The sequence below is a fragment of the Stigmatopora nigra genome, unplaced genomic scaffold (assembly GCF_051989575.1).
Source record: "Stigmatopora nigra isolate UIUO_SnigA unplaced genomic scaffold, RoL_Snig_1.1 HiC_scaffold_25, whole genome shotgun sequence".
In the NCBI taxonomy this organism is placed as follows: domain Eukaryota; kingdom Metazoa; phylum Chordata; class Actinopteri; order Syngnathiformes; family Syngnathidae; genus Stigmatopora; species Stigmatopora nigra.
Window position 1 is genome coordinate 4,178,183 of NW_027551604.1, and position 26,003 is coordinate 4,204,185.

Genomic DNA, 26,003 nt, shown 5'->3' on the forward strand with positions numbered 1-26,003 from the left:
TCCAATCTTTTTACAGTATGTGGCATATTTTCACCTATCTTTTTGGTTGTCTGAAATAGGATTACTACAGTCAAGGGCCAGATATATTTACACATGGACCTGAAATTGCCCATCCAACAGGAATAAGCTTTTTTTTCTTCCCTTTTATTTTCTCATTCACAAAGCTTCCATCCCTTCTGTTTCAAATAATAGAATAGAATAGCGGAATAACATATTGGAGAAGAACCCAGCAGAGCAAGTGATAACGCTTATTTAAATGTTTTTTTTTGTACGTGTCTGAATGCCGTGAAAAGATTGACATTTGTCTGCCGTTTTGTTTGCCCCGTTGAGCAATTCTCCGGACATCATTTGCATTATTCAAAAGACAAATCCATTTTTCATGGAGCATTTGCTCAGGGCTAGTCCATTCAAATACCAACAGAAAACCCTATTTTTAATAAGACAATACATTTTTTCTTTCGACTTTAAACCTTCTTGCTCTGTTTATTTCATGTGATAGAAATAATATCCAAAGTCAAAACACTACAGGCGTGTTTAATTATTCAAACTGTCAGGTGTCCCTTTTTTTGTACTGTGTTATTTTTTTTAGGAAGGAAAAACGATAAAGCGCACAAGTCAATTTAACTCAGTGTGTCTTTAATACTCCAAATGTGAATGCTAATATAACGCGTGCTCTGCTTGACAGTCATTTTTCTTCAATAGAGAACATATTTTTGGGTCAGTTTGACCTCACGGCATATTTTCGCATTCAAAATTAATGTTTAGGTTTCTCAGCAACAGCAAGAATACTCACAAGTCAAATTGCTCAATTTTAACCATAAGGAAAATTTAAAAAAAATATATATATTCTCCTCACTACCTCCACTATTCTCCCCCCAAATGTATTATCTTACCTTTCTCAACTCATTCAGTAAAGTTAATTCATTTTAATAACATAAAAGCATGAATAAATTGCCAAAATGCTACTTTCTCCCATATTATTACCAAACAACTATTTGCATATTTACTTGAACTTTCTTTGGTTCATTTTAATCCACTTCACGTACAACAAAACATGCTTAGTAAAGGATTACATATTTGAATTTGAACGGCATCAACAACTAAATATAGCCCCCCACAAAATGACAAACAGGGGTGCCACTTATACATAAAATTCCCTTAGGCCTGACAAGATTAGTTGATGCAATGTACTACTCGTGATTACATATTTTACTAATACTCTGCCCTATTAATAGGATATCAGAGGTTTTCCCTATTTTGACCTAAATATTACAAAAATCCATTTAAAAAAATATATATGGAATTGAATAGAAAGCCTTTTCCTCATTAAAATAGATAATAAAGCTCTGTATTATTTACATCATCTATAAAAATACACAGTTTTTGATATACAGTCTATTTAAAATAGCTCTTTCAACTTCAATCCTTCAAACCCATGTTTGTCAGTATTCTATTAGTATTTTATGAAGTTCTAACTGTCTGGTCTTTTAGCGATAAGCTTCTAATAAGGGGGGTGGGGGGTCCACTATGTTATTGTATTTTTTGTGACGGGAATCCTTTCAAATAGACATTTTATGTGAAAAGTAGCACGGTGCCTTCAAAGGCCTAATCGGAGCATCGTGCTACCCCACAGGGTCTTTTCTTTTTCATACAAAAATGACTCTCACAATGGATTTTAGGCAAATGGAAGCCTTGAGGGGGGGGAAAGACATTCTCATTTTTGAGGCACATTGCAAGAAAATGAAATGCTCAAAGGAGAGCGAGGGAGAATATAATAACTTTCTGTCAGCTTTGACTTAATGATCTTGAATGAGTTTTTCTTTTGAAATATGCCGTTATGTTTTCTTCCTGCTCGCTTTGTACTTGCTGTTCTGGATGTCAACATTTTTCCCAAACAGTTTGCCTCAAAATTCAGATGAATAAGACCACCACTCTTCTTCTTCTTCTTCTTCTTCTTCTTCTGGGAATATCATTTATTTAACATGCTCATCAACTCCACTGATTTCATGTCATGTCTTCTGAATTTGCTCCATTAATAATCAGGCACAGCCCCGAATCGCCTCATAAAAGACGTCATTATCACATAAAATGGCATTAAATGGTCGTGTTGAAATACCATTGACGATGATAGACAGACATTCTTAATTCATGCGAAATGTTGTCGCTAAACCACAACAAAAATAAACATAAATAACTATCAAACTTGCTATTTCAAACTGAGTGGTGAAGTGCTTCTGTTTTGTTTAGCAAATGGCATCAATTAGTCTCAACAGGACGTCCATTTTTGTTCCTGGAAGGAAATGCCAATACGTAAACACTGTAAAAATAACATGAACAAAAAAGCTGCCTCTGGTTCTCCGTGACATTTTGAAGCTTTTTTTTTATTCACTTTGACCTAGCAGCGCTCTTGTAAATTGTTTTTGTTAGTTTGTTTAGGGCACTGGTGCGATCCATTGACTTCAGGCAAATCCTGTTTAAATTAATTCAGTGAACTGTCTACTCTGTGTTAGTTAGAACAAAATCCAGGTTCTTTAACACCTCTGTTTTGGGTGGTGGGAATAACATGAGAATCCCCTTGCTACAAATTAATTCCTCCACTATTGGATAGGTATGTGTTTGGTTTACAAATAACAGCTTGTACTTATATTAATTTTCCAGTTCTGTAACTGCTCCTCCAGGCTCCATGAAGCCAATCATCAAGAATAGTTTTTGGCCTGATCTAAAGACGCTTTTGCATTTGTTAAATGCAAAGAATGTAAAAATGTGTTTGTGTTTGCATTTCAAAGTCAACATATAGCGCAAATATTAAAGTGTTGCGACTCTTTATGTTTCGTGGGCGAGTCACCTGACTTAACAGCAGTTAGACCTGACGCAACTCCTCACACACGTTGACCAATATTCAACTCTTTTGGCAAGCGGAGAAAGTGTGAAGGGCATGATAAGAAAAACAGTGTGAGCTGGATTGTAATTGGAAAAGTCTCCTTTTGATTTTTTTCTTCTTAAGTACATCTAAAAGACCTCTTTTTTAAGAATATTTTGCTGTTTTGGTTATCTAAAAGCTTAAGGCTAAACCAGCATGACACAACAATATATAATCTGCTCCCAAACAGGCAAAAAGTACTCATATCTGTTAAAATGTAAAAAGATTTAAGATTTACAAAATCAATACAATATTTTTTTGCATTTATTTCACATAATCTTTAATCTTGTGTGCTTTACTCAGCAGCATAATTTGTATTTAAAGTGTTTTATATGTTGCAGTCATATTTGATATGACATTGTCGAGGTGTACCTATTGTTTTGGCATTCCTGGTTTCTTCTGCTTGTTGTATTTCATCAGCTATTCATCCTTCTCTAAGTCAGCATGAAGGACACATGTGCATTGATCCATCTACTAGAAAGTGCAAGGTCTTTTCTTATTGGTGGTGATTTAGTTGCTACACTGTGGGACATTTTTAGCTCCCACTTCTTCCAGTTCCAGTTCTGAGACAGCTGCTGTTTTGGTTATCAAGTCTTTAAGTGATAAAATGGGACTTCTCATGTGTGGAATCATTTGCATGCTTCTTATCAAGCAGAAAGGGCAGACTTATCAAATGTGGTTACCAACTTGCAGTTCTTCTTCTATGGTTTTACTTCATTTTAAAAATGTATCGCTTTCAATAGAGATGATTTTTTTGCACATTTTGCTTCAGTGAGCTGTTCTGTCCACTTTGTATGTGTGCTAAATTCTCTCTCTGGTGTGTTTGCAGGTTTCACGCTCCCTCAGTGCTCAAGGGTCAGGCCCGCCGACCATTTTCTGACGTTCCAAACTGATGCCCAGTGGGGCATAAGCGTGGGACGGTGAGACGGCTGGTAGAAATCACAGCAGGTAAGCACAAGCTTGCATGGCGGCATCCACCTAATTGTCGAGTCCACAGGTGAACATGATAAATATGCAGATAAATACCTTGCAGATGCATCCACATACTTTTACGTAGTTATGTTGGTAGAATAATGCCAAGAAATACCTTATTTGAGCATTCAGGCAGTTGTACATAGTTTTGCTGGTAGAATAAAGGAGGCAAATAGTTTATAGACAGATTAATGCAGTTGTACATAGTTATGTTGGATTGTTCCTTGCATTTATATAGTCACCTTAAACTCTTTGACTACCCTCATTTTTCATTGCATTTAGACATGGCATTGCTTTTATAATCTTGTAATATAAAGCTTTTTATAATATGCAGCCCACACCTTTCAACAGTCTCAACCATGTTTTTCACTTATGGTATTTTTTAGACCGTAATTATCCCTGTCATACTATAATTGAATTAGAAGAAAAGTGCACTACTAATATGATTAGAAAGTAGCATAAATGTGGCCTTGATTGAACAAATTCACAGGCCCACCTCAATATATGATCCGAGGGTTCTCTACCATTAGAAGTGACATCACCATATTGTGTGAATGCAATCAATCCCATCATTATAAATGATCATATGCATGTGGTTTGGATAATGTCAACATCCATCAACAATCACATATTCTCGCAGAAAGGTGAGGGCATAACCATGTTTCTGGTTGCCTAGCAACACTAGCAGATTGCCCCTCCTCTCTTACTGTCTTTGATTCTTTCCTAATTGGAACTGATGCGTGCGAAGAGTAGCAAGACAAGTGAAGCCTCTAGGTTTGTCGTAATGAGATTTAAATGAGAAGAAAGCAGAGTGGGGTGGGGGGGGGGTATCTGGTCTAGGCAAGACAACATAACTAAACTCACAAGCTGGCGCCGAACTTTAAGCGTCTTGACCCCAGTTGCACCCATGCAAATTATATTGCCTTATAAAAAGTCTGGTATTTTTCCAGTAAGTAGTCTTTCACTTAGAAGAAAAGTCAGTTAAAGCCAATGACTTCAAAATGAAACAAACTACTACCTAGCCTCTACCAGTCCAAATGAATTGGATGCTTGATACCCGTCAAGGGCACTGAAAGATGAGCATTTTAAATGGCGGTCTTTTTCCAAATGAATTTGGATGCCTATCGTCTTCAATGAAATGTAATTTGTTAAAGAAAACAGTCACGTTTGCTAATATAGTTAGGTTTCATTGACTCGCACTAGTGATTGTCAAGGCATTGGATTGAGTAGATTGACATGGCAACACAGTGAGGATGAAATCTGATTAGAGCAAAAAATCGAACGCTCTGAGAGAGCAGCTGTGGTGCATTGTGCACAGTGAAGAAAGAAAACGATTTTGAGAAGAAAAAAAAAGGCACCACAAAATAGAAGTTTCCACTATTATTGGTCCAAATACTTTGTATTGCAAATCTCTCACTCTCTCGTAAAACATTACTATATAAGATGAATATAAATCATTCTTATAATATTATTATTATATTAAATAGAAGGCCTCGAATAGCTTGTGTATTTTGTGTCAATTTAAACCGACTACATTTATTTGTCTGACTTTCTTCATGATTGCTTCCTAGGAGACTAATTTGATGATACTGTCTCATTCTACTGACTCGCTAAGATTATCTTGATTATTGATCTTCTATTTTGTTTGAGGGATCAGATTATAGTCTTAGTTTTGAGATGCCGTACTATATTCTGGGTGACCTCGCCTGTCCTTCCAATAGCTCTTGATTTCCATGGCAACTTGCACTGAGATTTATTTTTTTTTGGGGTGTCTCATCCCCTCTACCATCTGCCTCTCCATTTATTTATTAATTTATCAGCCTTTTAGACAGAAATTGGCATTGCACCAAACAAAAAATGGCTTTCCTTTCGACTTTTTCATGTAAATTATTCATGTTTATTATTTTTTTCCAGTCCGTTGTCATCGTTAATGCTTGTAAAGCAGGTAGTCATTTGGCCCGTTATCAGTCTCGCAAGCCTTTTTCTGGGCAGAGAGCCTGATGTAAAGGATGAAGCTGTGATTTGTTTTAATTCTTTTTTTTTCCGTACATTCGCACGTGCAAGTTTGGCAATGGATGTTCATCTCTTATGCAATGCTTCAGGACATTAAAAGACTTGCAATTAGAAGCTGCTTTACATGATGAGGTAAAAAGGCCAGTAAACATTTTAGTCTGGTTTTAGTCTTTACATAAAATACTCACGCGGGAACTGTTTTTTTTTTGGAGTTATGAGGTATTTTTTTTGGGCGTGCAATCCATACCTTGATTACATTTAAGCCTTTATGTGAGGACCTCACACTGTCTCATGCCTTAAGTGAAAAAAAAGCCTAGAAGAATATCAACATCATATCTAGGGACTGAGTCTTACTGTAAAGGCAAATATGCTTTGGGTTGTGCCACCATACAAAGCTGGTGTTGTGTGGGATGTGGCTTAAGTCTGGCAGATTGGGGAATAGAACTGGAAATACTGGATAGGTTATTTGGTCTGATGATATTTGGAAATACTAGATAGGATATTTTGACTGATGTTATTTGGTGATATTGTTTGTAGGTTGTTAAATTATCTTTTTAGGCCAACCTTGCTGTAAATGTGTATATTTTTTTGGGTGAATTGGGTAATGGTTGTGGTCATTGAAAGTTAGAATTCTACAGACTTGAAGCTAAAATAACCAGCTGGTACTCTTTCAGACTTTGTGAATTATTTGTATAAAGGCTTTGATTTAATCTACTTTAGTCCCTTTTTTTTCGAGGGACTCTTTGTCAGTGTTCTTGCATTTTTTGTATTTTTTATTTAATTTGTTTTACATTAAATCCAGTGAGGCACACTGCAGAAACTGGTCAATTGAATTTACGCACTCTCAAGCTAATGTTACGTCTTTCCGGATTTAAAAGCCAATCTTTTATAACGGCTGCCTTTATGTTCCTTTCCCGTAATGGCTGCATTTATGTTGATTTCAATACAAGGCAGAGGAGAGCCAGTTGTGTAGTAACGCAGTCCACAAGCTTGTCGGCATGACTTATCACTTGTGTTTAAGAGAAAGAAAAAAATGTAAGACAGCTCACAGTCCTCAATTCATCACAATGTCCAAATACAATTGGAGAATCGAGGCCTAGATCAAGTACGCCATTTATTACACGGCATGGGCCTTGTTTGTTCCTAGCTCAACTCACATCCCATGGGCCTTGTATAGTCTGATCTTCCCACTCTGGCACAAACAAATTGCCAATGTTTTGTTGTGGTTGTTGGAATGATCGCTTTGTCTTTTTCCTTTGGGATGCAAAGACTAAAAGTCTGGGCCTAGTCTTCTTGATTTGCTCATACAAGATTGCAAAAAAGGCACATAACCAAAGTTTGAAACATTCTGATGTACTAAAATCCAAAGCGCCATTTTCTTAACCCCATTCCAAGCCATTTTTTGTGCAGGTTTGAACAGTTGAATATCCCTTAAGCTCTGAATTACAACCAGGTTATCATACTCAAAAGCATTCCAAGAATGAAACCTTGTCAGTATATGTCCACGCAGAAGCATTATTTCCCACTTGTGCCACTCGGCTGCTCTCAACTCCTAATGAGCCAGCCGCCATTTGCCCAACGTTGGATAAACACATCTCAGCTCACCTTCTCTCAGCATTGTGACCGTATCGGCTTCACTAGCCCACAAATGTGACAGATATTAATGAAAATGTCAGCAGTGGAGCAGCTTGCTTCGCCTTGCAGGCTAATACCAAAGCATGGTGTTTTTTTGCCTCTAACCCCCCTCCCTGGCCTCAATTACGGCCCCATCAACAGATTCCCCAGATGGTCCCCACTTCAGATCTTTGAGGGTTCTCAGTGTTAAAGACAGACACTTGTTTTCACAGCATGCTACCTGGCTTTTAAATGGGAGAACTTTTAACTATTTACCTGGCTTGGTTGTGTTTTGGGGTAATTACTGCTCCTGTTGGGGAGGGATTTTCGAACTTTCTGGGTCCCGATTGAAGTTTTAATACGTGGAGTAACAGAAAATGGCAGAAGACTGATACTGAGGTCAATTCATGCCTTGACGAGGGTGTCCTTTCAGCGACAAAGAGGCATTTGAGTGCACTCAATCGTACAGCCTTGAACTTTTAATGAGCCGTATTATACTAGATGGTCTCATAGATCGGGGTCCTTTGACGGACAAAAAGACATTTGGCAAAGCAGTCGATCGTAAGCGTTTAACTTATGATAACGGCCTGTTCCTGACAATTTATAGAAGATACATAAGAGACATATTCATTATGCTATGTGTATATGAAAAAAAAATACCATCGGAACTTAATAGCATTTTCCTTCATTTAAATAAGAAGAACCTTTTGGATAATTGATTTGTTTTTCAAGCATGTGCACTCAACCAATTCCAATTAAAGTCATATCTCAAGGTCCCACTGTACCGTTAGTTTCTATTTAAATTTCTTTACCCCATTGGCTCTGGAGCAGCTCTGAAAACATACGATGGAAATTCGTATGGACAACATCTACTCTTCCCTTGCATGGTAGGAGCAGAGGGGGAAAAAAGTCATGTGATGTGCTCATCTAGCACCACAAATCCCAGAAGAGGGGGTCTAGAAGCCAAATGGCAGAATGTCAGAATTCAATAGCAGAAATTGTTCGTTTATTTCCCCGGTGGCGCTAACCTCAATCACTTCCCCCGCAGTTGGAATTTTACTAGAGCAGTTCCACTGAGTCAACTTCCATCTTGTTTAAGCAAAACCCAGACATGCTTGAGTTGGATCAATGGGAAACCTCCTATAAGATACCATCTGGCTGTTTTTTTCGCAGTTTCATTACTTTTCCCGATGCATTTGAAGAGTACATATCTTGGGTGGGCAGCTTTACACATCAGTCGTCCATGAAAGCAAGAGTATGTTATCATGGCGGACAATGTGGGCCTTTTATGATGAAGCATTTCAACCAATTTGCCTCAATGGGATTGGAGTAGTAGTCAGCCAGCATCGCTTCACGCCATAAAAAATCCGTTTTCCATGTTCCTCCTTGATTTCCCTCTTCATATTAATAGGAAAAAGGAAGTTCATGCAGAACTACAGTTAGTCTCCATGGCATATCACTTTAATGAAGAGAAATTGCTGCTGTTGTTTGGCATTTGGCCACCCCACTGTGAAATCCATCATATTGCGGTGAGGTATTTATGCAGGGATAATTGCATTGTGTTGCGATAGTTCGGACAAAAGCTTAATACCTGTTTGTGCTTCTTAATGTGGGCAGGAATAACCTTGTCGGTGACATGTCTCTTCATAAAGCATGAGTGTCTGCTCAAGTAAAGAAATGAGACTAAATGTCTGATGGTCATTTTTTGAATCGAAATCAATTAGTTTTTGGGTCTTTTTTATATTTGAAGGACGTGGATAGTCACAGGTCTTTATTTAATTCAATACTAACTGAATGAAATGACTGGCAGGAACTGTAATACTATTTTACTGTGTTTTTAACTTTATTGGCTGATAATAATGATTCTCATATTTATTTAGGGGTTGATTCAATGTTATTTTGACTCATAATTGAAGTTAGTGGGAAAACTGACACATAGAAAACAAAAGGCTTCTCCAAACAAACCATATAATTTTGTCTTTTTGTTTAAACATGAATTGTAAACGCCTTAGACAGGCTGATGGAAATAAGTATAGATGTTACAGTCATATTCAAATATTCACTACTTCAACTCACATTGAGCATAGCATACTAAACATTACACCACAGGCATATATCATTTCTCTCCTCTGTAGGATCTTCTTTCTTTTGCATATCTTCTTCATACGCTTCTTCATATGTACTTCACAAAGACGCCTATATTACACTGCCCTCTAATGGCAAATGTGCATATTTCAGAAGGAGCAGTACAATGCGTATGTTTTTGGTTTGCATCAAAAACTATGTGGCAAACATTCTAATTATTAGTCATTTGTGGAAGGTTAAGGGGGGTTCTGTTTATACTAACAGATGTGACATGCATACTGCTGCATCATTGCTTTTATTAAAGGAAACTAAATAGTAAATAGTAGCAAAATGTCATCACTTTTAAATATCATTAGATAGGAAGCTTAACCTACGTTTTCTCATAACTTGAAGTGAAAGCAAAGTTTTGATACAAGGAATTTGAGTAAAAAGGTCGCTGGCCTTTCAGGGATTTTATTGCAGCCGTTCTTAAAATCGATTTTGTGCATCATCGAGAGGATTGTAAATTTACTGTTGACGGTGCTGGGCTTAAATGCCATCTGCTCTACCTTTATATTTTCCCTGTCGTCTTCCCTGCGATGCAGCCTTTTCCCTCCTCCTGTTCTCTGGAGATGATACTGAATGTCATATTTCAGTGGAGAAAATGAAGTCTAGTAATGTGAGCCCCCTCAAGGATTGTGGCTTGACATCATGAGCAGGTAGCATACCCTTAATGAAATTCTGTAACCTGGAATAGGCATTTGCCGTTGCACATTTCGGCTTTTTCTTGTGGAAATACATAGGTGAGAAGCTATGGCTATGACAGTTGGTTGTTAAGTGAATTCACCTCATTATAAGGAAGCAATTTGCTGGAGAAAAAAAATATTTTTGCTTGTTTTGTTATGCTCTTTCAGTGAAAACATGCCCAAAAGGAACTACAGTGTTAAGCAATACATTTTAATATGAGATTGACAGGAGAACTTTGTATAAAATGTCCATAGTTACGCCTGGCTTGTTAGTTGGAGGAATAAAAAATGTGCCAATTTTACAGATCACATTATTTTTTGTGACTAATTATGTTGGGCAGGTTAAATGTTTGTTTTATATCTAGATATTTTGTGTATCAAATTCCGTGTTATTTGAATTGGGTCGAACCAGCATAATGATGAAACCTGGTGTCAAGACTTTCCCTCATTATGCGGGAAAGTTTGGTGTTAGGTAAACTACAGATGAGTATTACTACACCATAAATATTCTGCCGCTTGAGTCTGACCGCAACATTTAGGTCATCACCTGGCAACAGGCGCACCTAATGAGTGCAATTGTGACCCCCGTGCCAGCTGCTTGAGGACCAGGTTCTAAAGTGCATCATTGCGGTCAGTTGTGTGCTTAACCCCCAAACACCCTTCCTCATTTAGTCCTCCATAAGGGTCATCATAGGCCTCTCAAAAGAAATACCTTGACACCTGGTAATTAAAATCTCCTGGAGCTAAGTGGTCAGGGGTGAAGGTGTGAGGTTGAGGTGGGATGGACAGTATAATCTAAAGCTATAGAATGATTTTTTTTTAAACAAGTGGAGGCTGTGAGAGTCTCATAATTGCAAGGATCATCTTAAAAAATGGATGAACTCTTTCACTGAGATTTTGTATTGCAGGGGTTATTGGATTGGGATTTGGGACTTAGTTTTAGATGCAAGGTTATTGACAGGAGGTTAGAATGAGTTAGAGTTAGATGTCTTTTGGTGTTAGTTGAACTTTGTCACTGTTCCTTTTCATATACGCAAAGCTCAGTCTTTTCACCCTCGTCATGTATGGGCTACTTCGAAGCAATTGCCTTTAGCCTCTGAGGGATTACAGAAAACCTCTATTAAAGGCAAATAGGTATATAGTTTTTCAGGACTAAACACTTTTCTTGTCGGTACTGGCTCACTGAGAGAAGCCTAAAATGTGTGTCTGTCTTGAAAAGGTGGGTTTTACTGTCATCCAATACTAAAATTGCAATGCCATCATGTTCTGGTAATTCCGTTGGTGTAGACAGCTTGTCCAGCGGAGATTTATGGAGGCTGGCGACAATATTGTGGTGTGTTAGATTGAAATCAAAGTTGAGGAGCAAAAGCAACACTAACAATTGACAGAATGTTAATCAACAAGCAGTGACGCCAACTGGTTCCCAATCATAGCTGTATTCTTTTGTTTGGAGATGTACTTGATGTTGCCATCTCGGTTAAATGAGAATATAAATGTCAAGTGCTTTGTCAGGTTTTCCGAGTGGATTGTTTATTATATTTTTTTGGGTTGGACTTTGTATTCTCCGAAATTCATTATCATTTAAATGAGATCTCGTAGCTCTCATGAATGCCTACATCAGGGGTAGGGAACCTATAGCTCAGGAGCCACATGTGGCTCTTGCATGCTTGCATCCCATTGAGTAGCATCAGGGTAACAATTTTGTTGACATAATTCTGAGACTTTTTCTACTTTAAAGGCATGTATTTTTACTTCTAGTGAATTCTGAGTATGGCTCGCAATGAATAACAATTCAAAATATGAATTGTTTATGGCTCTCTCTGTCAAAAAGGTTCCCAACCCCTGGTCTACATCATTCTCCACATGTGGACCTCATGGTTCATCTGCCAAGAGAACCAAACCAAAGACTTTTGACAGAGCAGGAAAAGTAGCTTTTGATAAAAGAACTTCATTTTTACGGCAATCCTGTTCAGAGGGATTGGCCGCTTTAGTTTATCTTCCATTTACGTGATCGCCATTAGTTTTCCATAAGTGTAGAAAGCAACACAAGAGACAAAAAAAAGATAAATCACAAAGTCCACGCTTGAGTCTACTAGCGGAATCATTTTCCACTTGTCTAAGCCCTCACTCGCTAGAAGCATTGAAATGCCACTGAGCTGTGAAGAGCTCTGTAATTCCATTTCAGAGGTGATTGGAGTAGAGCATCTGCAAGGCCTCCATACCTGCAGCAGACACTAAAGTGACAAAGGACATTTCCCGCCCAGCACTTTATGACACCCTTTTTCTGTCCTGGGGTGCTCGAGTGTGAGGATGCCGATCCCAATGCTCTACATTTGAACGTGATAAACACCTAATGAAGGCAAAATTAGATTGTTTCAGTTCCATAGCACTATTAGAACATTATTAAGTCCATTCTGGACTGACTACTGGAAATTACAGACATAAAGAAGTCAATGAATGGATGGTTCTAAAACTCCTAGAAAAGTGCACATAATAGAATCTCCTGTCTGCTTTTTATAGTGACAATATACGTCTTAATATGACTTAGTCAGGCATTTCTATAGAACGAGCCATTTTTTTTTTTTTTGCTGAGCATAGACGGATCCAGTCTTTGTCTTTTTTGAGCAGCCAAGCTGACATTTCACTTTGTCAGCCCAGCGACCATTCAGTAAAAGGCCTACTGCCAATGTGACTTTGAGCTATCCTCTGTCTTTTACGCTTGTAGCAAAGGCGTGTTTCGACATGGGAACAAAGAGAAGGAGGTACATTGAATACTCCACGAAGCGTATTATGAGGTAAATGGAGGAGGAGCTGTAAATTACAAGTAATTTGTGTCATGATTTGGTGGATTTAAATCACTGGAATCAATGTCAAGGAGGAGACCGACGCCATTCCTTGCTGTCAACATGGTTGACCGGTATAATGGATTGGCTGGGAAGGGATTTTTAAGGAGGTTACGCTCCCAAATGAGAGCAGACATTTTCCCCTTGCTTCTCCTGTCTGTTCTCAGGTGAATGCACGCATTATTAACGTTGAAGAATGCGCCGGGAGAAGGTTGTAACGATACATTAGCGACCTTGACGGGAAACTTAAGCAAAAGGGAGCTGTTGTGGAGCCGCTTGGTTGGAGGTGTGTCAGCTTGATGAAGTGAGGCGACGGTGAGGACGCTCGGATGAGAAGAGTGTTCTACCGTCTTATTCTTTTGCAGTGAGCGCTTCACTTGTTAGGAGCTGAGTTGTGACGGGGCAAATATCCTGACTGTAGTTTGTAACCTTTGTGTAGTGTCCTCCCTTCACCTGTACTAGTATACATCTTATTTGGTGCTTGGACGTTTGGTCGCCAGTCTTTTTGTCCCTGGTCTTTTGGTCGCCAGTCAAATGGTTGCCAGTCGTTTGGTCGCCAGTCTTTTGGTCCCTGGTCTTTTAGTCGCTGGTCAAATGGTGGCAGAGAATTTACTGTTGAAGCCAGTTCTCAAAATCATATTCATGAGAGAGAGAGTTTAATATCTAAGTACTGTTTAATATCTAATTGCCTTCGACAGGCGACCAAAAGACCGGGCGACCAAACGTCCAGTCACGCACAAGCTCTTTGAGACTGAGAGGAATGAAGTCAATTTGGGGTCTGACATGGCAAGGTGACTGCAAAACAGTGTTTGTAATGTATAGAGTGCAACCCATTGTTAAGACTGGAACTTTAAATCAATGCATCAAACTTCATCAAAACAGGACAACCCTTGATATTCCACCGTTATGTTATTAGCAGCTACCTGTTTTTTTTTTTTGCTATGCCAACGTTAAATCCCGTGCCCGCAACCCTCTGCAAACATATGTGTTTGACAATTTTATCTTACCTGTCGGAAAGCCTGAAAATAAATTAAAGAACAGAATGCCATCTATCTAGACTGACGGAATACTTACAAACTGGAGATAAGGAAATTCCATTAAGTGTAAACGTCGCGTCAGCGCTTTGCGGCAGAGAGGCGTGAAGAGAGCAGGTCGGCCTGTGGGGTCAGCGAGGAGATAATGCTGCTTTTGAAGCTGACGCTCCAAATGTGTGTAACGGCATACTGTCGTCGCCGTGTGACCGCTGATATCTAAAAAATGCAGGGGCGGGTCTTTCGACTCGGTTTGTGAGTTGAACCAGTGGGTGATAGCGAGGTCACTTATGAAAGAGTGTTCCGGTTATTGCAGAAGAACTTGAAGATAGGACTCTTCAAAGATATCTGGCGATATTTCCATTTCTTTATTTTTTTTTTTTTTTATGCCGCCGTACACATCTTCAGTACTTTGATGATCATGGGTGAAATTGGGCAGGACACAAAACGATAGAGTTGGCCAAAATAGTTATACTTTCTACTGAAGTACAGATATTTAAAAAAATAATAATAAGTGCACGGCCTAAAATTAAAATGATAAAATTCATTAATTAATTAGTCTCTGTTATAGTAGTTGTTAGAGGTATTGCTTCCCTAAACCTTTCTTTTTGATATGCATTTTAAAAGTCCTTTCTTATGAATGTTTAACTACATTCAAACTTCGCTATACTACAGTACATTGCATTTAATTATTGAGTTAGAAAGTGAACAGCTTTTACTGCTTGACACATCATTTCCGCTCACTCCTTTGCTGTGTTCACGATATTTATATCCATAAAGTGTTGTTAATCTACATTACTGTGCAGTTTTCAACCAACAAAGTTCAAGCAAAGTCACCCCGTTTGCCTTTTCCCATTTCCACTACCCGTCTACCTCCACTCCCACCCAGTTTATCTCCCCTCTGTGGTTTTCTCTTTTAATTACTGTCCCCGCTTTGGTCGTTGTCAAACAGAAACAATTAAACGAGGAGGGCTTTTAAAGCCATTCCATGCGACTAATGAAAGGATGGGGAAGGAAAGTTCAGCGGGAGGAATTAATTGGGTTTAGAGATGCTGAGGAGGAGGGAAGGCTTTGTTGGAGGTGCCTTTCTGCATCTTTTATGAACAATGTCACTAATATCACTACTCTTTATAAAATATTTACATCCATGTAAGCCCCATTTATGTACATTCATGTAAATATCAAAATTGAATATACAATCCATCCATTTATACTTAAAAATTACATTTTTTCCTTTAAATTAGAAACAAGAAGTAGCCATTTATTCCATCTCCTCACAATAATTTAGCATGGGCATAAAATAATAAAAATATTCTCATATGTCTGAGGAATTTTGACAAAAACATCAACTTAAGGGGAAAAAATGTCTCCTAGAGTCAGAAAAAACCCTCAGCAAATCAATATAGTTGTCTTTTTCATCATTTGCTATCTCCGATTTAATACATAAACATATTCCACTGAGTCAAACATCAATCCGCTTCCTTTTCACTTAGAAGAAGAGATTTGCGCTGGGATTTACCATTTTTCTTAACCTCGCTAAAAACCCGGCTCCTCAGAGGACGCCAGTAAGACTGAAAAAAGTCAAAGGATCCTACACGGTCCTACCGTCGCTATGGTTACAGGCGTACGCAATGCCACGACATCAATGAGCACTGGCAGCAGAGGAAACGCATACAGAGTGTTGGGGAAAATAGGGACTGAAAGGGCGCCATGGTAAATGGGGAAAGGCTGTGAGCTGAGTGGAAGAGATCACAAGCGGAGAGCGCTTGAAAAGTAGGATAGAAAGTGCATGTTTTTATTTTTTTTAATGGGAGAAAACTAAAATAACATCTTCACACTCCATTACACATGCAGTGACACCTCATTTATTCACATTGCAACACCACCCCATGGAGATGATGCGAATAGAAATGGGAATGCCACACTGCGTAAAATGTGTATGCATGGACACTTTTGTTATCCAGATCCTATACATGAAGATTTTTACAATAATTTCGACAAAGCTCACAACTAATTTTAACTACAGAAAGGACAGGATATGTTTTGGACTAAATAACAATATAGTGTAAAGAAAATCATTCGATAAATTAGCACTATTAAGCTTTCCACTTTTTATAATGTACTACACTATTTCTAAGGGGGGGGAAAAGTACCGTAATACTTCATTTATCGCGGTTATTAGGTTCCAAAACAGGTTGCAATGGGTAAATGACGACAATGTAGGGATAGTGTTTGATGTTGTCTATTTATTGGACATTTAAATCTGTACTATTATGCAACTCCCTCACAGACACAATAGATATGTTTGTATTATTGCTCCTGCAGTGAAAACTTTGTATAAAAAGTGGCAAGGTATTATTAACCTTAGCTTTTTGTGGTTGGATGTATATCATCGATAAGAATAGCTTAAAATATAATTCCGTTGATATTTCTCAGATAATACAAAGACTAAAAGTACTAAAAACCACAAAATAAGAAAAAAGAAAGTTTTTCTTTACCTATTTCAACCCACATTACTTTTAAGCTGCTATTTATATTGCCATTTCCTCCATTTGGCTCTTTGTAGTGAATAGCACAATAAATAAATAAGCTGTTTGTCGTGTGAAGTATTATAAAAATAAGTTTCTGCAATGCATTATGTTAATTCCACAACTACAGAGTACCTGAAAAAAAGAAATCTCCGCACTAGTTGCTGCCACAGAAGCAATTCTATTTCCAAACACATCAAATTATTTCCCTTCTTAGGCTTCGTTTTCCTTTTCATCCACACACAAATGGAAGATATTTCTACATTTATCCTGGGAGCAGCAGGTTTTATTTGCTAGTGACATCAACAAAGTGCAATAGTTGAAAGTATTGTCACAGATATAGATAGCACAAAAAAACTGTCTTACCTGGAGGAAATCCAGATAAGCATTAAAAGACCCTGCAAATACTTTACAAAAAGGCCAGATTCAAACACAGAACCCCATAACTGTGAGGCAGAAGTGTCAACCACTTGGTGTCCTAAATTATGCATTTAAAACTATTTTAAACAGCAAAGAAGCATTTTACTATGTTGTATTGGAACATGTAAATGAGGCAAATTGCTGGGTGACTTTTTTGAATTAGCGTAGTGAACAATAGCCACCAAGTGAAGGATTTGCCCATGCTGCTTTTCAGCTAAAATGGATAAAAAAGGCACAGTTGGAGATGGGCTCAAGTTGAGTCGAGTTCTCTGTCGGGAGTCCGTCTTGAATTATTCGGTGAGTCAGGCCCGGGAGGCCTGAAGAGGCTTGGGGTTTTCGAAAGTAGAACTCTTGGGCCTCGGGTCAGAGGGCGCCTGCCAAGCATATGGCAGCAGTACAATCAATGTATCGAGCTTTCTGCAGCAGGGAAATCAAAGCGCTGCAATGCAGAGGAGCATTTGACTCCCTTCAAATGCACAAACAGTCTGATTTGATTGGGTTTAAAAATTCTAAACGTCAAATTGCATAGAAAGTATTGAACCACCATAGAAAGCTAGACAGTGTAAATTGCTGACTAGTTGGTAAAATGTATTCTCGTTTTTTTACAACATACTTTTCCTTAAGGCACAACTATGGTTCCGCAATTATCTCCTCATCGTCAATGCTTTACCTCTCCATCTGGGTTGGTTAGGCCAAAATGAGCAATTGTGTAATCAAAAGATACTTAAACATGTTTTTACGCTGCTGGTGAGTTTGTAGGCAAGATGTCAGTAATTGGCTCAAGTGTATGTTTGGTCTCGTATCGGTATATTACTTCCACGGATAACTTGGAACTAATTAATCAGGGGAATGGGGAAATGGGATGGGATTTGCTCCTCTCTCAATTTCTACTCACAAAAAGAGGTCGGAGAACCAGCAGAGATAATTTTTTGGAATATTTTTTCATTTATAAGGCCTGGTAGTACAAGTGTAATCTGTTTTGTTTGAATGAGAGATGTTTTGCATCGTTTCGTTTCAATGGAAAATAGTCTAAATTTCATTTAATTTTATCCACAATTCTCTCTGTGCCGAAATAATTGCTTTGATACAATCTCAGCATTCTATCTAATAACGCCTAGGGACATTTTGATTTAGCGCCCCTCTAATTTTTTTAATTTATTGTAATGGAATTGCTATAAATCAGAAATTAGGCACGTTTAGTTGGTGATTTGACAAGGAAAAAGGCACAAGTGTGCTACAATATTTTGCAGGTGGGATAACTTTTACCTACTGCAAATAAACATACGCAATAATTACATAATAATTTGTTTTATAATTAATTGGCTCAGATAGAAATCAAAATCTCAAATCAGAATCTGAGGATCAATAGATATTGATTCATGCTGGATAGCTAAAAAAAATAAGTGGAAGCACTTTTAATTTAGAAGGAAAAAAAGGCTCTAGCTTACATGGAGAAAATATATTTTGACACTTTGAGTAAAATATGAGACTTAAGAAAATAAAAGTTGTTTTGTAAGGTGAGTATAATGTAATCACCTGAAAAGTATTCGTAGTATTGCATAGAAAATAAATTATGAATAAAAACCTAAAATACATAATTGTTATATTTTTACATGCAGGGCAAAGTAGGACAAGTCACAATAATGCAAAATCAACATGAAAGTTATATAATTAATTAGATTATTTGGAAAATATTATGTTAATGTACAAAATCAAGGATGTAGTGATACAAGAATGAGGTCAAAATATTGGCTCATTTTAAGTAATTGATGTAAACAAACTTGCAACTCAGCCCAAAACAGTAAAGTGGCTTTTTTCTGTGTTTTTTTTTTTTTTTTGCAAAAATAATGATAGCACATGGGTGGAGGGCAAGACCAGCAAGGCTCTTCATAGCGTGTAAATTTCTTTGGCGGGGACGAGGGTGAGCCTCGTGAGTTCCGTAGACCACTGAGCTAGCAAATGGCAAAGTGAGGAGTCGGAAGCCCCGCTGGGCTTACGGCGGCGACGTTTTTAATTAGCATTTAATGACATTATAATTACATTTTCCCATCAGTGTCTTTGAGGACTTGTCTCTGTGGCGTTCAAAGTATACGGCCAGATGAACGATTCTGATGTGGTGGGCCGAGACTTTGATTACAGCAAAATGCCGGCTTTTGAATAAGTTAGAGATCCGACGAGCTGATTTGTCACCAAAGTATGCTTGGAAAGATTTGGAAGACAACAATGTTTTGCATACAGATTCAATGTCGCTACTTGTAAACAACAGTGTTATAAATAATCTCCCAGCGTGAGCCATCTGCTGTTTGTGTTTGCTACTTGCAACGTGCACCTGCAATTAGCATTTGTTCACCAGGGAACAGCTCAGATCCTTCATTTTATCAGACTGCCTTTCGTCTTGTGGGTTTGTGTGGGTTGTCAAGTCTTTATTCATGTCACTATTGACGGAATACCTTTACTCTACTATTCTGTTTTATTGATCCAGATCTGGTAAACATGAATAAGTAAGCATTAGTGATACTACTGATTTGAAAAAAGTTCTTCTGCATCTGTGGATTGGATTAAATTATTTGATAGAGCACCGGTGTCAAAGTGGCGGCCCGGGGGCCAAATCTGGCCCGGCGCATCCTTTTGTGTGGCCCGGGAAAGTAAATCATGAGTGCCGACTTTCTGTATTAGAACCAAATTAATATGAAGAGTATAAATGTATATTAAATTCCCTGATTTTTCACCATTTTTAAATCAATAATTGTAATTGTTTAATCATTTTTTCTGTGTTTTTAGTTCAAAAATCATTTTGTACAATCTAAAAATATATTTTAAAAAAGCTAAAATAAACATTGTTTAAGATCTCTAAAGAAACTGAATATTCAGGGCTTTTAATACATTTATAAAAATAAAAAATATATATAAATATTATATCTATTGATACTTTTAAAGCTTGAGTTAAACGTACCTACCAATTTAGTTACAAATGTAACATAAGACATGGTATTTTGCTTCTCTACAATCGCCTCCAACTGAGTCAAAATCACTTGTAGTCACTTCAACTCACGTAGTGAGTCTAGAAAGTCAAATAACCATGAGACACTGAGTTGTCAAGAACACCTTCCAAGATAGAAATACTTCTCAACTCTGCTGAGAGAAGATGTGTTACCCAGGTAACTGCCAGCAAGCGCCAGCCATCCATTTTGGGCGTGAGTTGTTGTTCATCCTTCATCGAGCCGGAACGTAGTCGTGTGGCTGATGATTTTCCGATAACTTTACCTCATTTTTTTCATTTCCGTTCATTTTCTGTTGAGTAGTAGACAGCTGCGACAGAAATGCGTACATTTTGAAATACAGAGTGCAGGCAAGGTGATATGGAGAATAAATTATTGCCAGTGCAAGATGGCATATGATAGTATATTTTGACAGGTTTTTTTTTACTCTGTATTACAATAACAGTATAAATTTTAAGGAAGAAATACATTGGATTGGATTGGATAACTTTATGTGTACATATACCCAAATACAAATTAATTCTTGGAATTTCGCAGCCCAACAATGGCGCCTTTATTCTTAAGTTATATATCATTTTTTTCTTTTAGTAGTAGTACACATTTTGTAGTCATATCTGTAGCGCTTATAATATATATACCTTCAATAGTACATATATTTCGGAACAACCGCATCGTAGTTTTACCTCCAAATCCAACAATTTGGAGTTATTTTCAGTATTTTTTCAACCAGTGAGTCATTATGCCTTCCATTGAAATGACTTTAACAGGTTATTTCAACGCGAATGACTCTAAAAGGTTTTACTTGCCCTTTAAATGTAAATTTAGGTCAAAGGACTCACTGGCAACGGATGTTGAATCTTCCTCATTATTTGGAGTGCCTGCAAAATGCACCATTTCCTCAATTTTTTCCAGAATATGTGGAGGAATAATGTTGGGTTTATTCTGTTTTATTATTATAATAGTTATATTAATTCATTTCTTTATTAAATCAATCTCTTTCTTTTCTTTGTATTAATTCATTACTTTGTTAAATCATTCTCTTTCTGTTTTTCAAAAGTCTTGAGGTCACACCAAGTCATCTTTAACCTAGACAGCCTGTTCCAGGATGGTTATACAAACAATCCACCCAATCTGGGTCCTTGAGATTTGGTGGGCCCTTGGTGACGAGGACAGGGCTATTCGGACAATAACAAGAATATTGTTATCGTTATGTAACCGTACACTTCGGGTTTTTCTGTATGTAACGATTATATGATTATGATTATATTATATGATTCTTAGGTCAAGGAGGTTGTATAATTACTCTAATCTAAATGTTGTTAGGTCTAGTCCCTGTTTTTGTTATTAGTAAAATACTTTGATTGTTATTGTAGTCCCAGATGTTGTTTTTACTCATACGTGATGGAATGATCAACAACTCTGTAACTTGTGACCATAAGAATGGGACGAAAACGTCTATTCGAGGAGACGTTCGGAAGTTGTAAGGTGACACTTGCTGTAATGCTCCCCTCCGGAGGCTATCTGTAGTATCCATTTCTATTTAATTAAATGTCAATAATTGAATAAGATGTCTTCCTGCAGTTATTGATAATTACGGACGAAGGTAATTATTAATGAACCTGACATTTTGGTCCTTCTGAGCCATGGAGGTCAATATACCGGAGCGAGAACCCAGGCGCTGCTGTTCGACATCTGGTAAGTGACCGTGCGCACGGCGTCTTCAAAACCCTTGGTGGGCCGGAGTTTTTCGACGGGGGCGCCTGGATTCTCGGCGGTTGAAGACTTTTCCTGCTGGAGGGAGACATCTGATGGATCTCGGGTAAGTCCACATTAATGTCTGCATGTTGTGAAGGTGTTTACAAATGCGTTAAAGGGACATTGTATGTGAGGCCCATTGTTGGGCTGGTTTCGCGTCCTGGGTGACGGCGATAAAACCCTGTGTTTATACTAGTCAATGGCAGGTACGGTGGGGCACTTTGCTGGAAAGTGTCCTGTGTCTCAGGGGTAGGCACGAATATATTGTACTAGAGGTACAATATTGGGGCCGGGGAGTGTCCTGTGTCTAAAGGGTAGGCACGAATATACGTTGTATGTTGTTTGTGTGGTTTCTGCAGTAAAATTAAGATAAGCCTAGGAAATACAGTCGAAGGAGTGATAATAATAAAAATAGATATAATAAAGTTAACTGTGTGAGGCACACGAACTCACTACAAAAAAGTAAAATATGGGAAACACGTGTTGTAAGGCGGGTTTGGATGACGATCCAAAAAATACGTCTAACTTGTAAGGATTTGAAAAAATTGGAAAGACAAAGCGCTTTAAAATTATTACACAGCTATATTTATGGATAAATAAAAATGGGTTTGCTGGCCAGCTTAAAATGCATAAAATGCAGGATAATATATGCACTAATGCATAGAGGTAATATACATATATAAATAATATGTGAGTGGATAAAAGTGTAACAGCTTGTTCCACAGACACTAATGGCGAAATAAGGCCGGGGAGAAGTTAAAAAATACTATTTTGGGAAAATAGTGGGGGCTCCCTCGGATAACGGGGATATATTTAAGACCGTGGCGGCGGGAAAGTACTGTTTGGTAAGGAAAATTAGCGGGGCCTCCTCGGCTGACGGGGAAAATATTTACCGAGATAGGTGACGGGCGCGGAGGAAGTTTAACAAAAATAAAGGGAGCTAGAAAATTAATGGGGACACTGGTATTTGATTTGGTTAATCCGGGTATGACGTTTTGTGATTACAATAAATTGGGTTTTTTTGTGATGCTTGGGCTTGTATAACAACAATTAGAATGGTTATTTCCAAGTGCTGGTGGTGCTTTGTTAATATAACCTATATGTACTGTCAATTTACAGCAATGTGATGGCTTATTGCAGCTTGGTTTTTGATCCCGTCCGCTAACGGGAAGATGGTGTTTAAAAAGACAAAAGAATATATACAAAATGATCATTTAAATTTTAGCAGGGAATGTCACCTGTGTTTTTATTATGCTCTAGACTTGCCAAAAAATGTGTCGACTGCGGGGGAAGCGTTTCTGGTGCAGCGGCTGCTGATTAGATGGGAGTGAAACATGTGGGCCGCGGGGCAGACGATTTAACTGTGTTGGGCTTTCAGGAGCGTTCGGACCGTGTAAACGACTAAAATTTTGTGATCCTTTCCGTGAAGACATTATAATAATAATAATTGGCCTTGGGGGTGCTGAAGCAAACTTGAGGGCAGAAAATGGGTTTTTGCCATATTGTTGTGCTTGCAGCATACATATTCTGGATATATGGGGTCTTGGAAAAATATTGTTATGTAGTTGAATATCGGAAGAGGGGTTAATTTGACGTTTTAATGGTTGTCTTCTCTAAAAAGCGTTGTATTTGGGCACAGGGAAAAAGCTGGTTTGTAAACATAAGATAACAATGCTGTTTTCGCAGCAAGAGTGGAGGTCATAGTTAACGGCTAATTGCGTTTTCTGTTTGGACTTTTCAGAATAAGAACAATACATGGGCTGCAAGAAATGCAAGGTTATGCGAATGCTTTCGCATTGATATTTTGGGTTTTAAAATGAAATGTATTAAGAGGATAGAAAAATCTGTTCAGTAAAAGGTTGATTTGGTAAAAAGCTTTGGATTTGGGAAATAGACCAAAATAGTCATTTTTGAGCAATTGTGGATTTCAAAGGGCTCTTAGTTAAAGGAAACTAGCTTTTGGAGGATAAAATTATATTAATACTATTTCAGAATTTTTTGATTATTCAAAATACTTTAATCCAGGAGGTTGGCTGTTTAAAAGAATAAAAGGCCAGGATGACAAAATTTACAAAATTATGGTATATTGGTGACGATAAGGTTTTTAAAACATTAAAGTTTGTAATTAGGAATTGTCTAACAAAAGGTTGATTTCTCTCATTTAATTGTTGTAGATTTTTGTTTTGGTAACAGGCTATGGGAAATGACTCTTGTCTTAAGTAAACATCATATGAGGTGATTTACAAAGTATAGTAGGTATTGAATTATTTGGCTGATTAACGACATCAGATGGGAAATTTACAATGCAATAGTGGCATGATAAAATTCATGGCATTCATCCAAATAATTAGGTGAATTGTAAATAAAATAATTGGTTTAGGATGAGCATATTTTCCCTAAGAATGGAGTAACATGGAATGTTTTTCAAAGTGCACTTGAAAGAACATTGTCTGTTGTCCTGGCAGGAGGAAATATGCTTTGTCACAGGTCATATTGATGACTTTAAGGATATTACGGATTGGATAAGCATTGGTCAATTGATACAACCAAATAACGTTGCTTTTACGGCTTTAAGGGCATGCAAATTGGTTAGAACTTTAGCAACGATGGGGTTAATACGCCTGAATGTTACAGTGATAACGAGTGACAATAACAAGCTTAGATAAGGGAGGGAAAGGAGAAATTCTCCAAATTCCAGAATCTGGCTTAGAAACAGGTTATGTTAGTCGTTTTGGGTTTTTGACAGGATGTGGTAGTACATAAATTCTGGGAAATTTTGGGAAATTGGGGACCCCATATCTAAAACAAGTTTGAGACAAATGTGTAAATAGGCTCTATTTGGCGCTGGATGCACGAATTCTAGTGGGGCCTTTCATGTTTTGAAACAAGTGACGCTTTAGGTAGATGGGTTGTCTATGAACAAAATGGGATGGGCGAAATTCGCTTACAAATTAGGCGTGTTATCTTGGTTCATAGAATTTGGAGTCAAGGCGACGTAATAAAGGCCATAGGCGTCATGTTGTATAAAATAGGCGTGGATGAATTAGTTTTACAAATGGGGGAGATTATCTTATCACCTGAAACAAGTAGAAACAAAATTGGATGGCCGCATTAAAAGGTGATTGGCATGCTATTAGAGGGAATTGGGATTTTCCAAAAAACCTGATAGGGAGCCATTAGGTCATGGCGGCTGTGAAAATAAAAACCTTAGATGTGAACAAACAGCTAAACTGATAGCATTAAAAAGGATATAACTTTGTGTGAAACTTGAAGGTAATTTTTTACAAACGGTTAAAATGCTAGAGTGGGGGTGTGTATATTAAAGGATCTACTAATGAATGCGGGGTGGATCCAGACCTTCCGGAATGTGGGGTATTCATGGCGTCCTCGAGAATTTGTGGATTTTCTCCGGGTACTCCAGTTTACTCCCACAAAATGAAATTATGGATGCTAGACTGGTTGAACACACTAAATTCTTCTGTTTATGAGTGTGAGCGTGAATGATAGTTTGTCTTTTTGTGTTTTTTGATTGGCAGACCACCGAGACATAATCTATCAATAAAAGATCAATAAAGAAAATAATTTGGGCTTGAGTCAAGGGAAGACCTATGTCTCGACAAGGGGGAGGTGGCCTTGCTACAACGGCACTACAAGGCTTAGGGTTTAAATCTATATGCATACCCACATATCCATTTCAAAAAATACATATAGATTTTATTTTATTTTTATTAGATCATATGGATATCATTCCACGATATGGAATTCCAGAAACTATTTATAGTGATAATGGCTCCCATTTTGTTAATATAATAGTTGTCTACCATCCACAATTGGCGGACCTTATATGAAGACCTGTTTGGTAGACCTTACAAATTGTTATTATTCACTACACAATGACAATTGGATGATGAGGCGAATCTATCAGAGAAAAAAAAAAAACGCACACACCAAATTTAGACTATCAGAGGGAGATTTTGCTTGTCAACAGGAAACGGACGAAGCGACGGTGATTCTTGAAGACTGGATGCTGATAAGCAGCATAAAAGAAGAAACATCGGAGCAACGCAAAGTGGGAGGGTCCTTGTTACTGAAAGGGGA

General features: G+C 37.8%; 1 long non-coding RNA gene across 9 annotated transcripts in view; it reads left to right on the forward strand.

Annotated features, from left to right (window-relative positions):
- Window positions 1-26,003, forward strand: part of LOC144192081 (uncharacterized) — a 148,380-nt gene that overhangs the window by 102,996 nt on the left and 19,381 nt on the right. For 8 of the 9 annotated variants that reach the window (XR_013325041.1, XR_013325039.1, XR_013325040.1 and 5 more), the window contains one exon: window positions 3,750-3,868. This is a non-coding gene — a long non-coding RNA (uncharacterized LOC144192081). Of the gene's footprint in view, window positions 1-3,749; window positions 3,869-15,857; window positions 15,977-26,003 lie in introns of those variants that run through there. The other variant, XR_013325044.1, reaches the window with a different exon arrangement.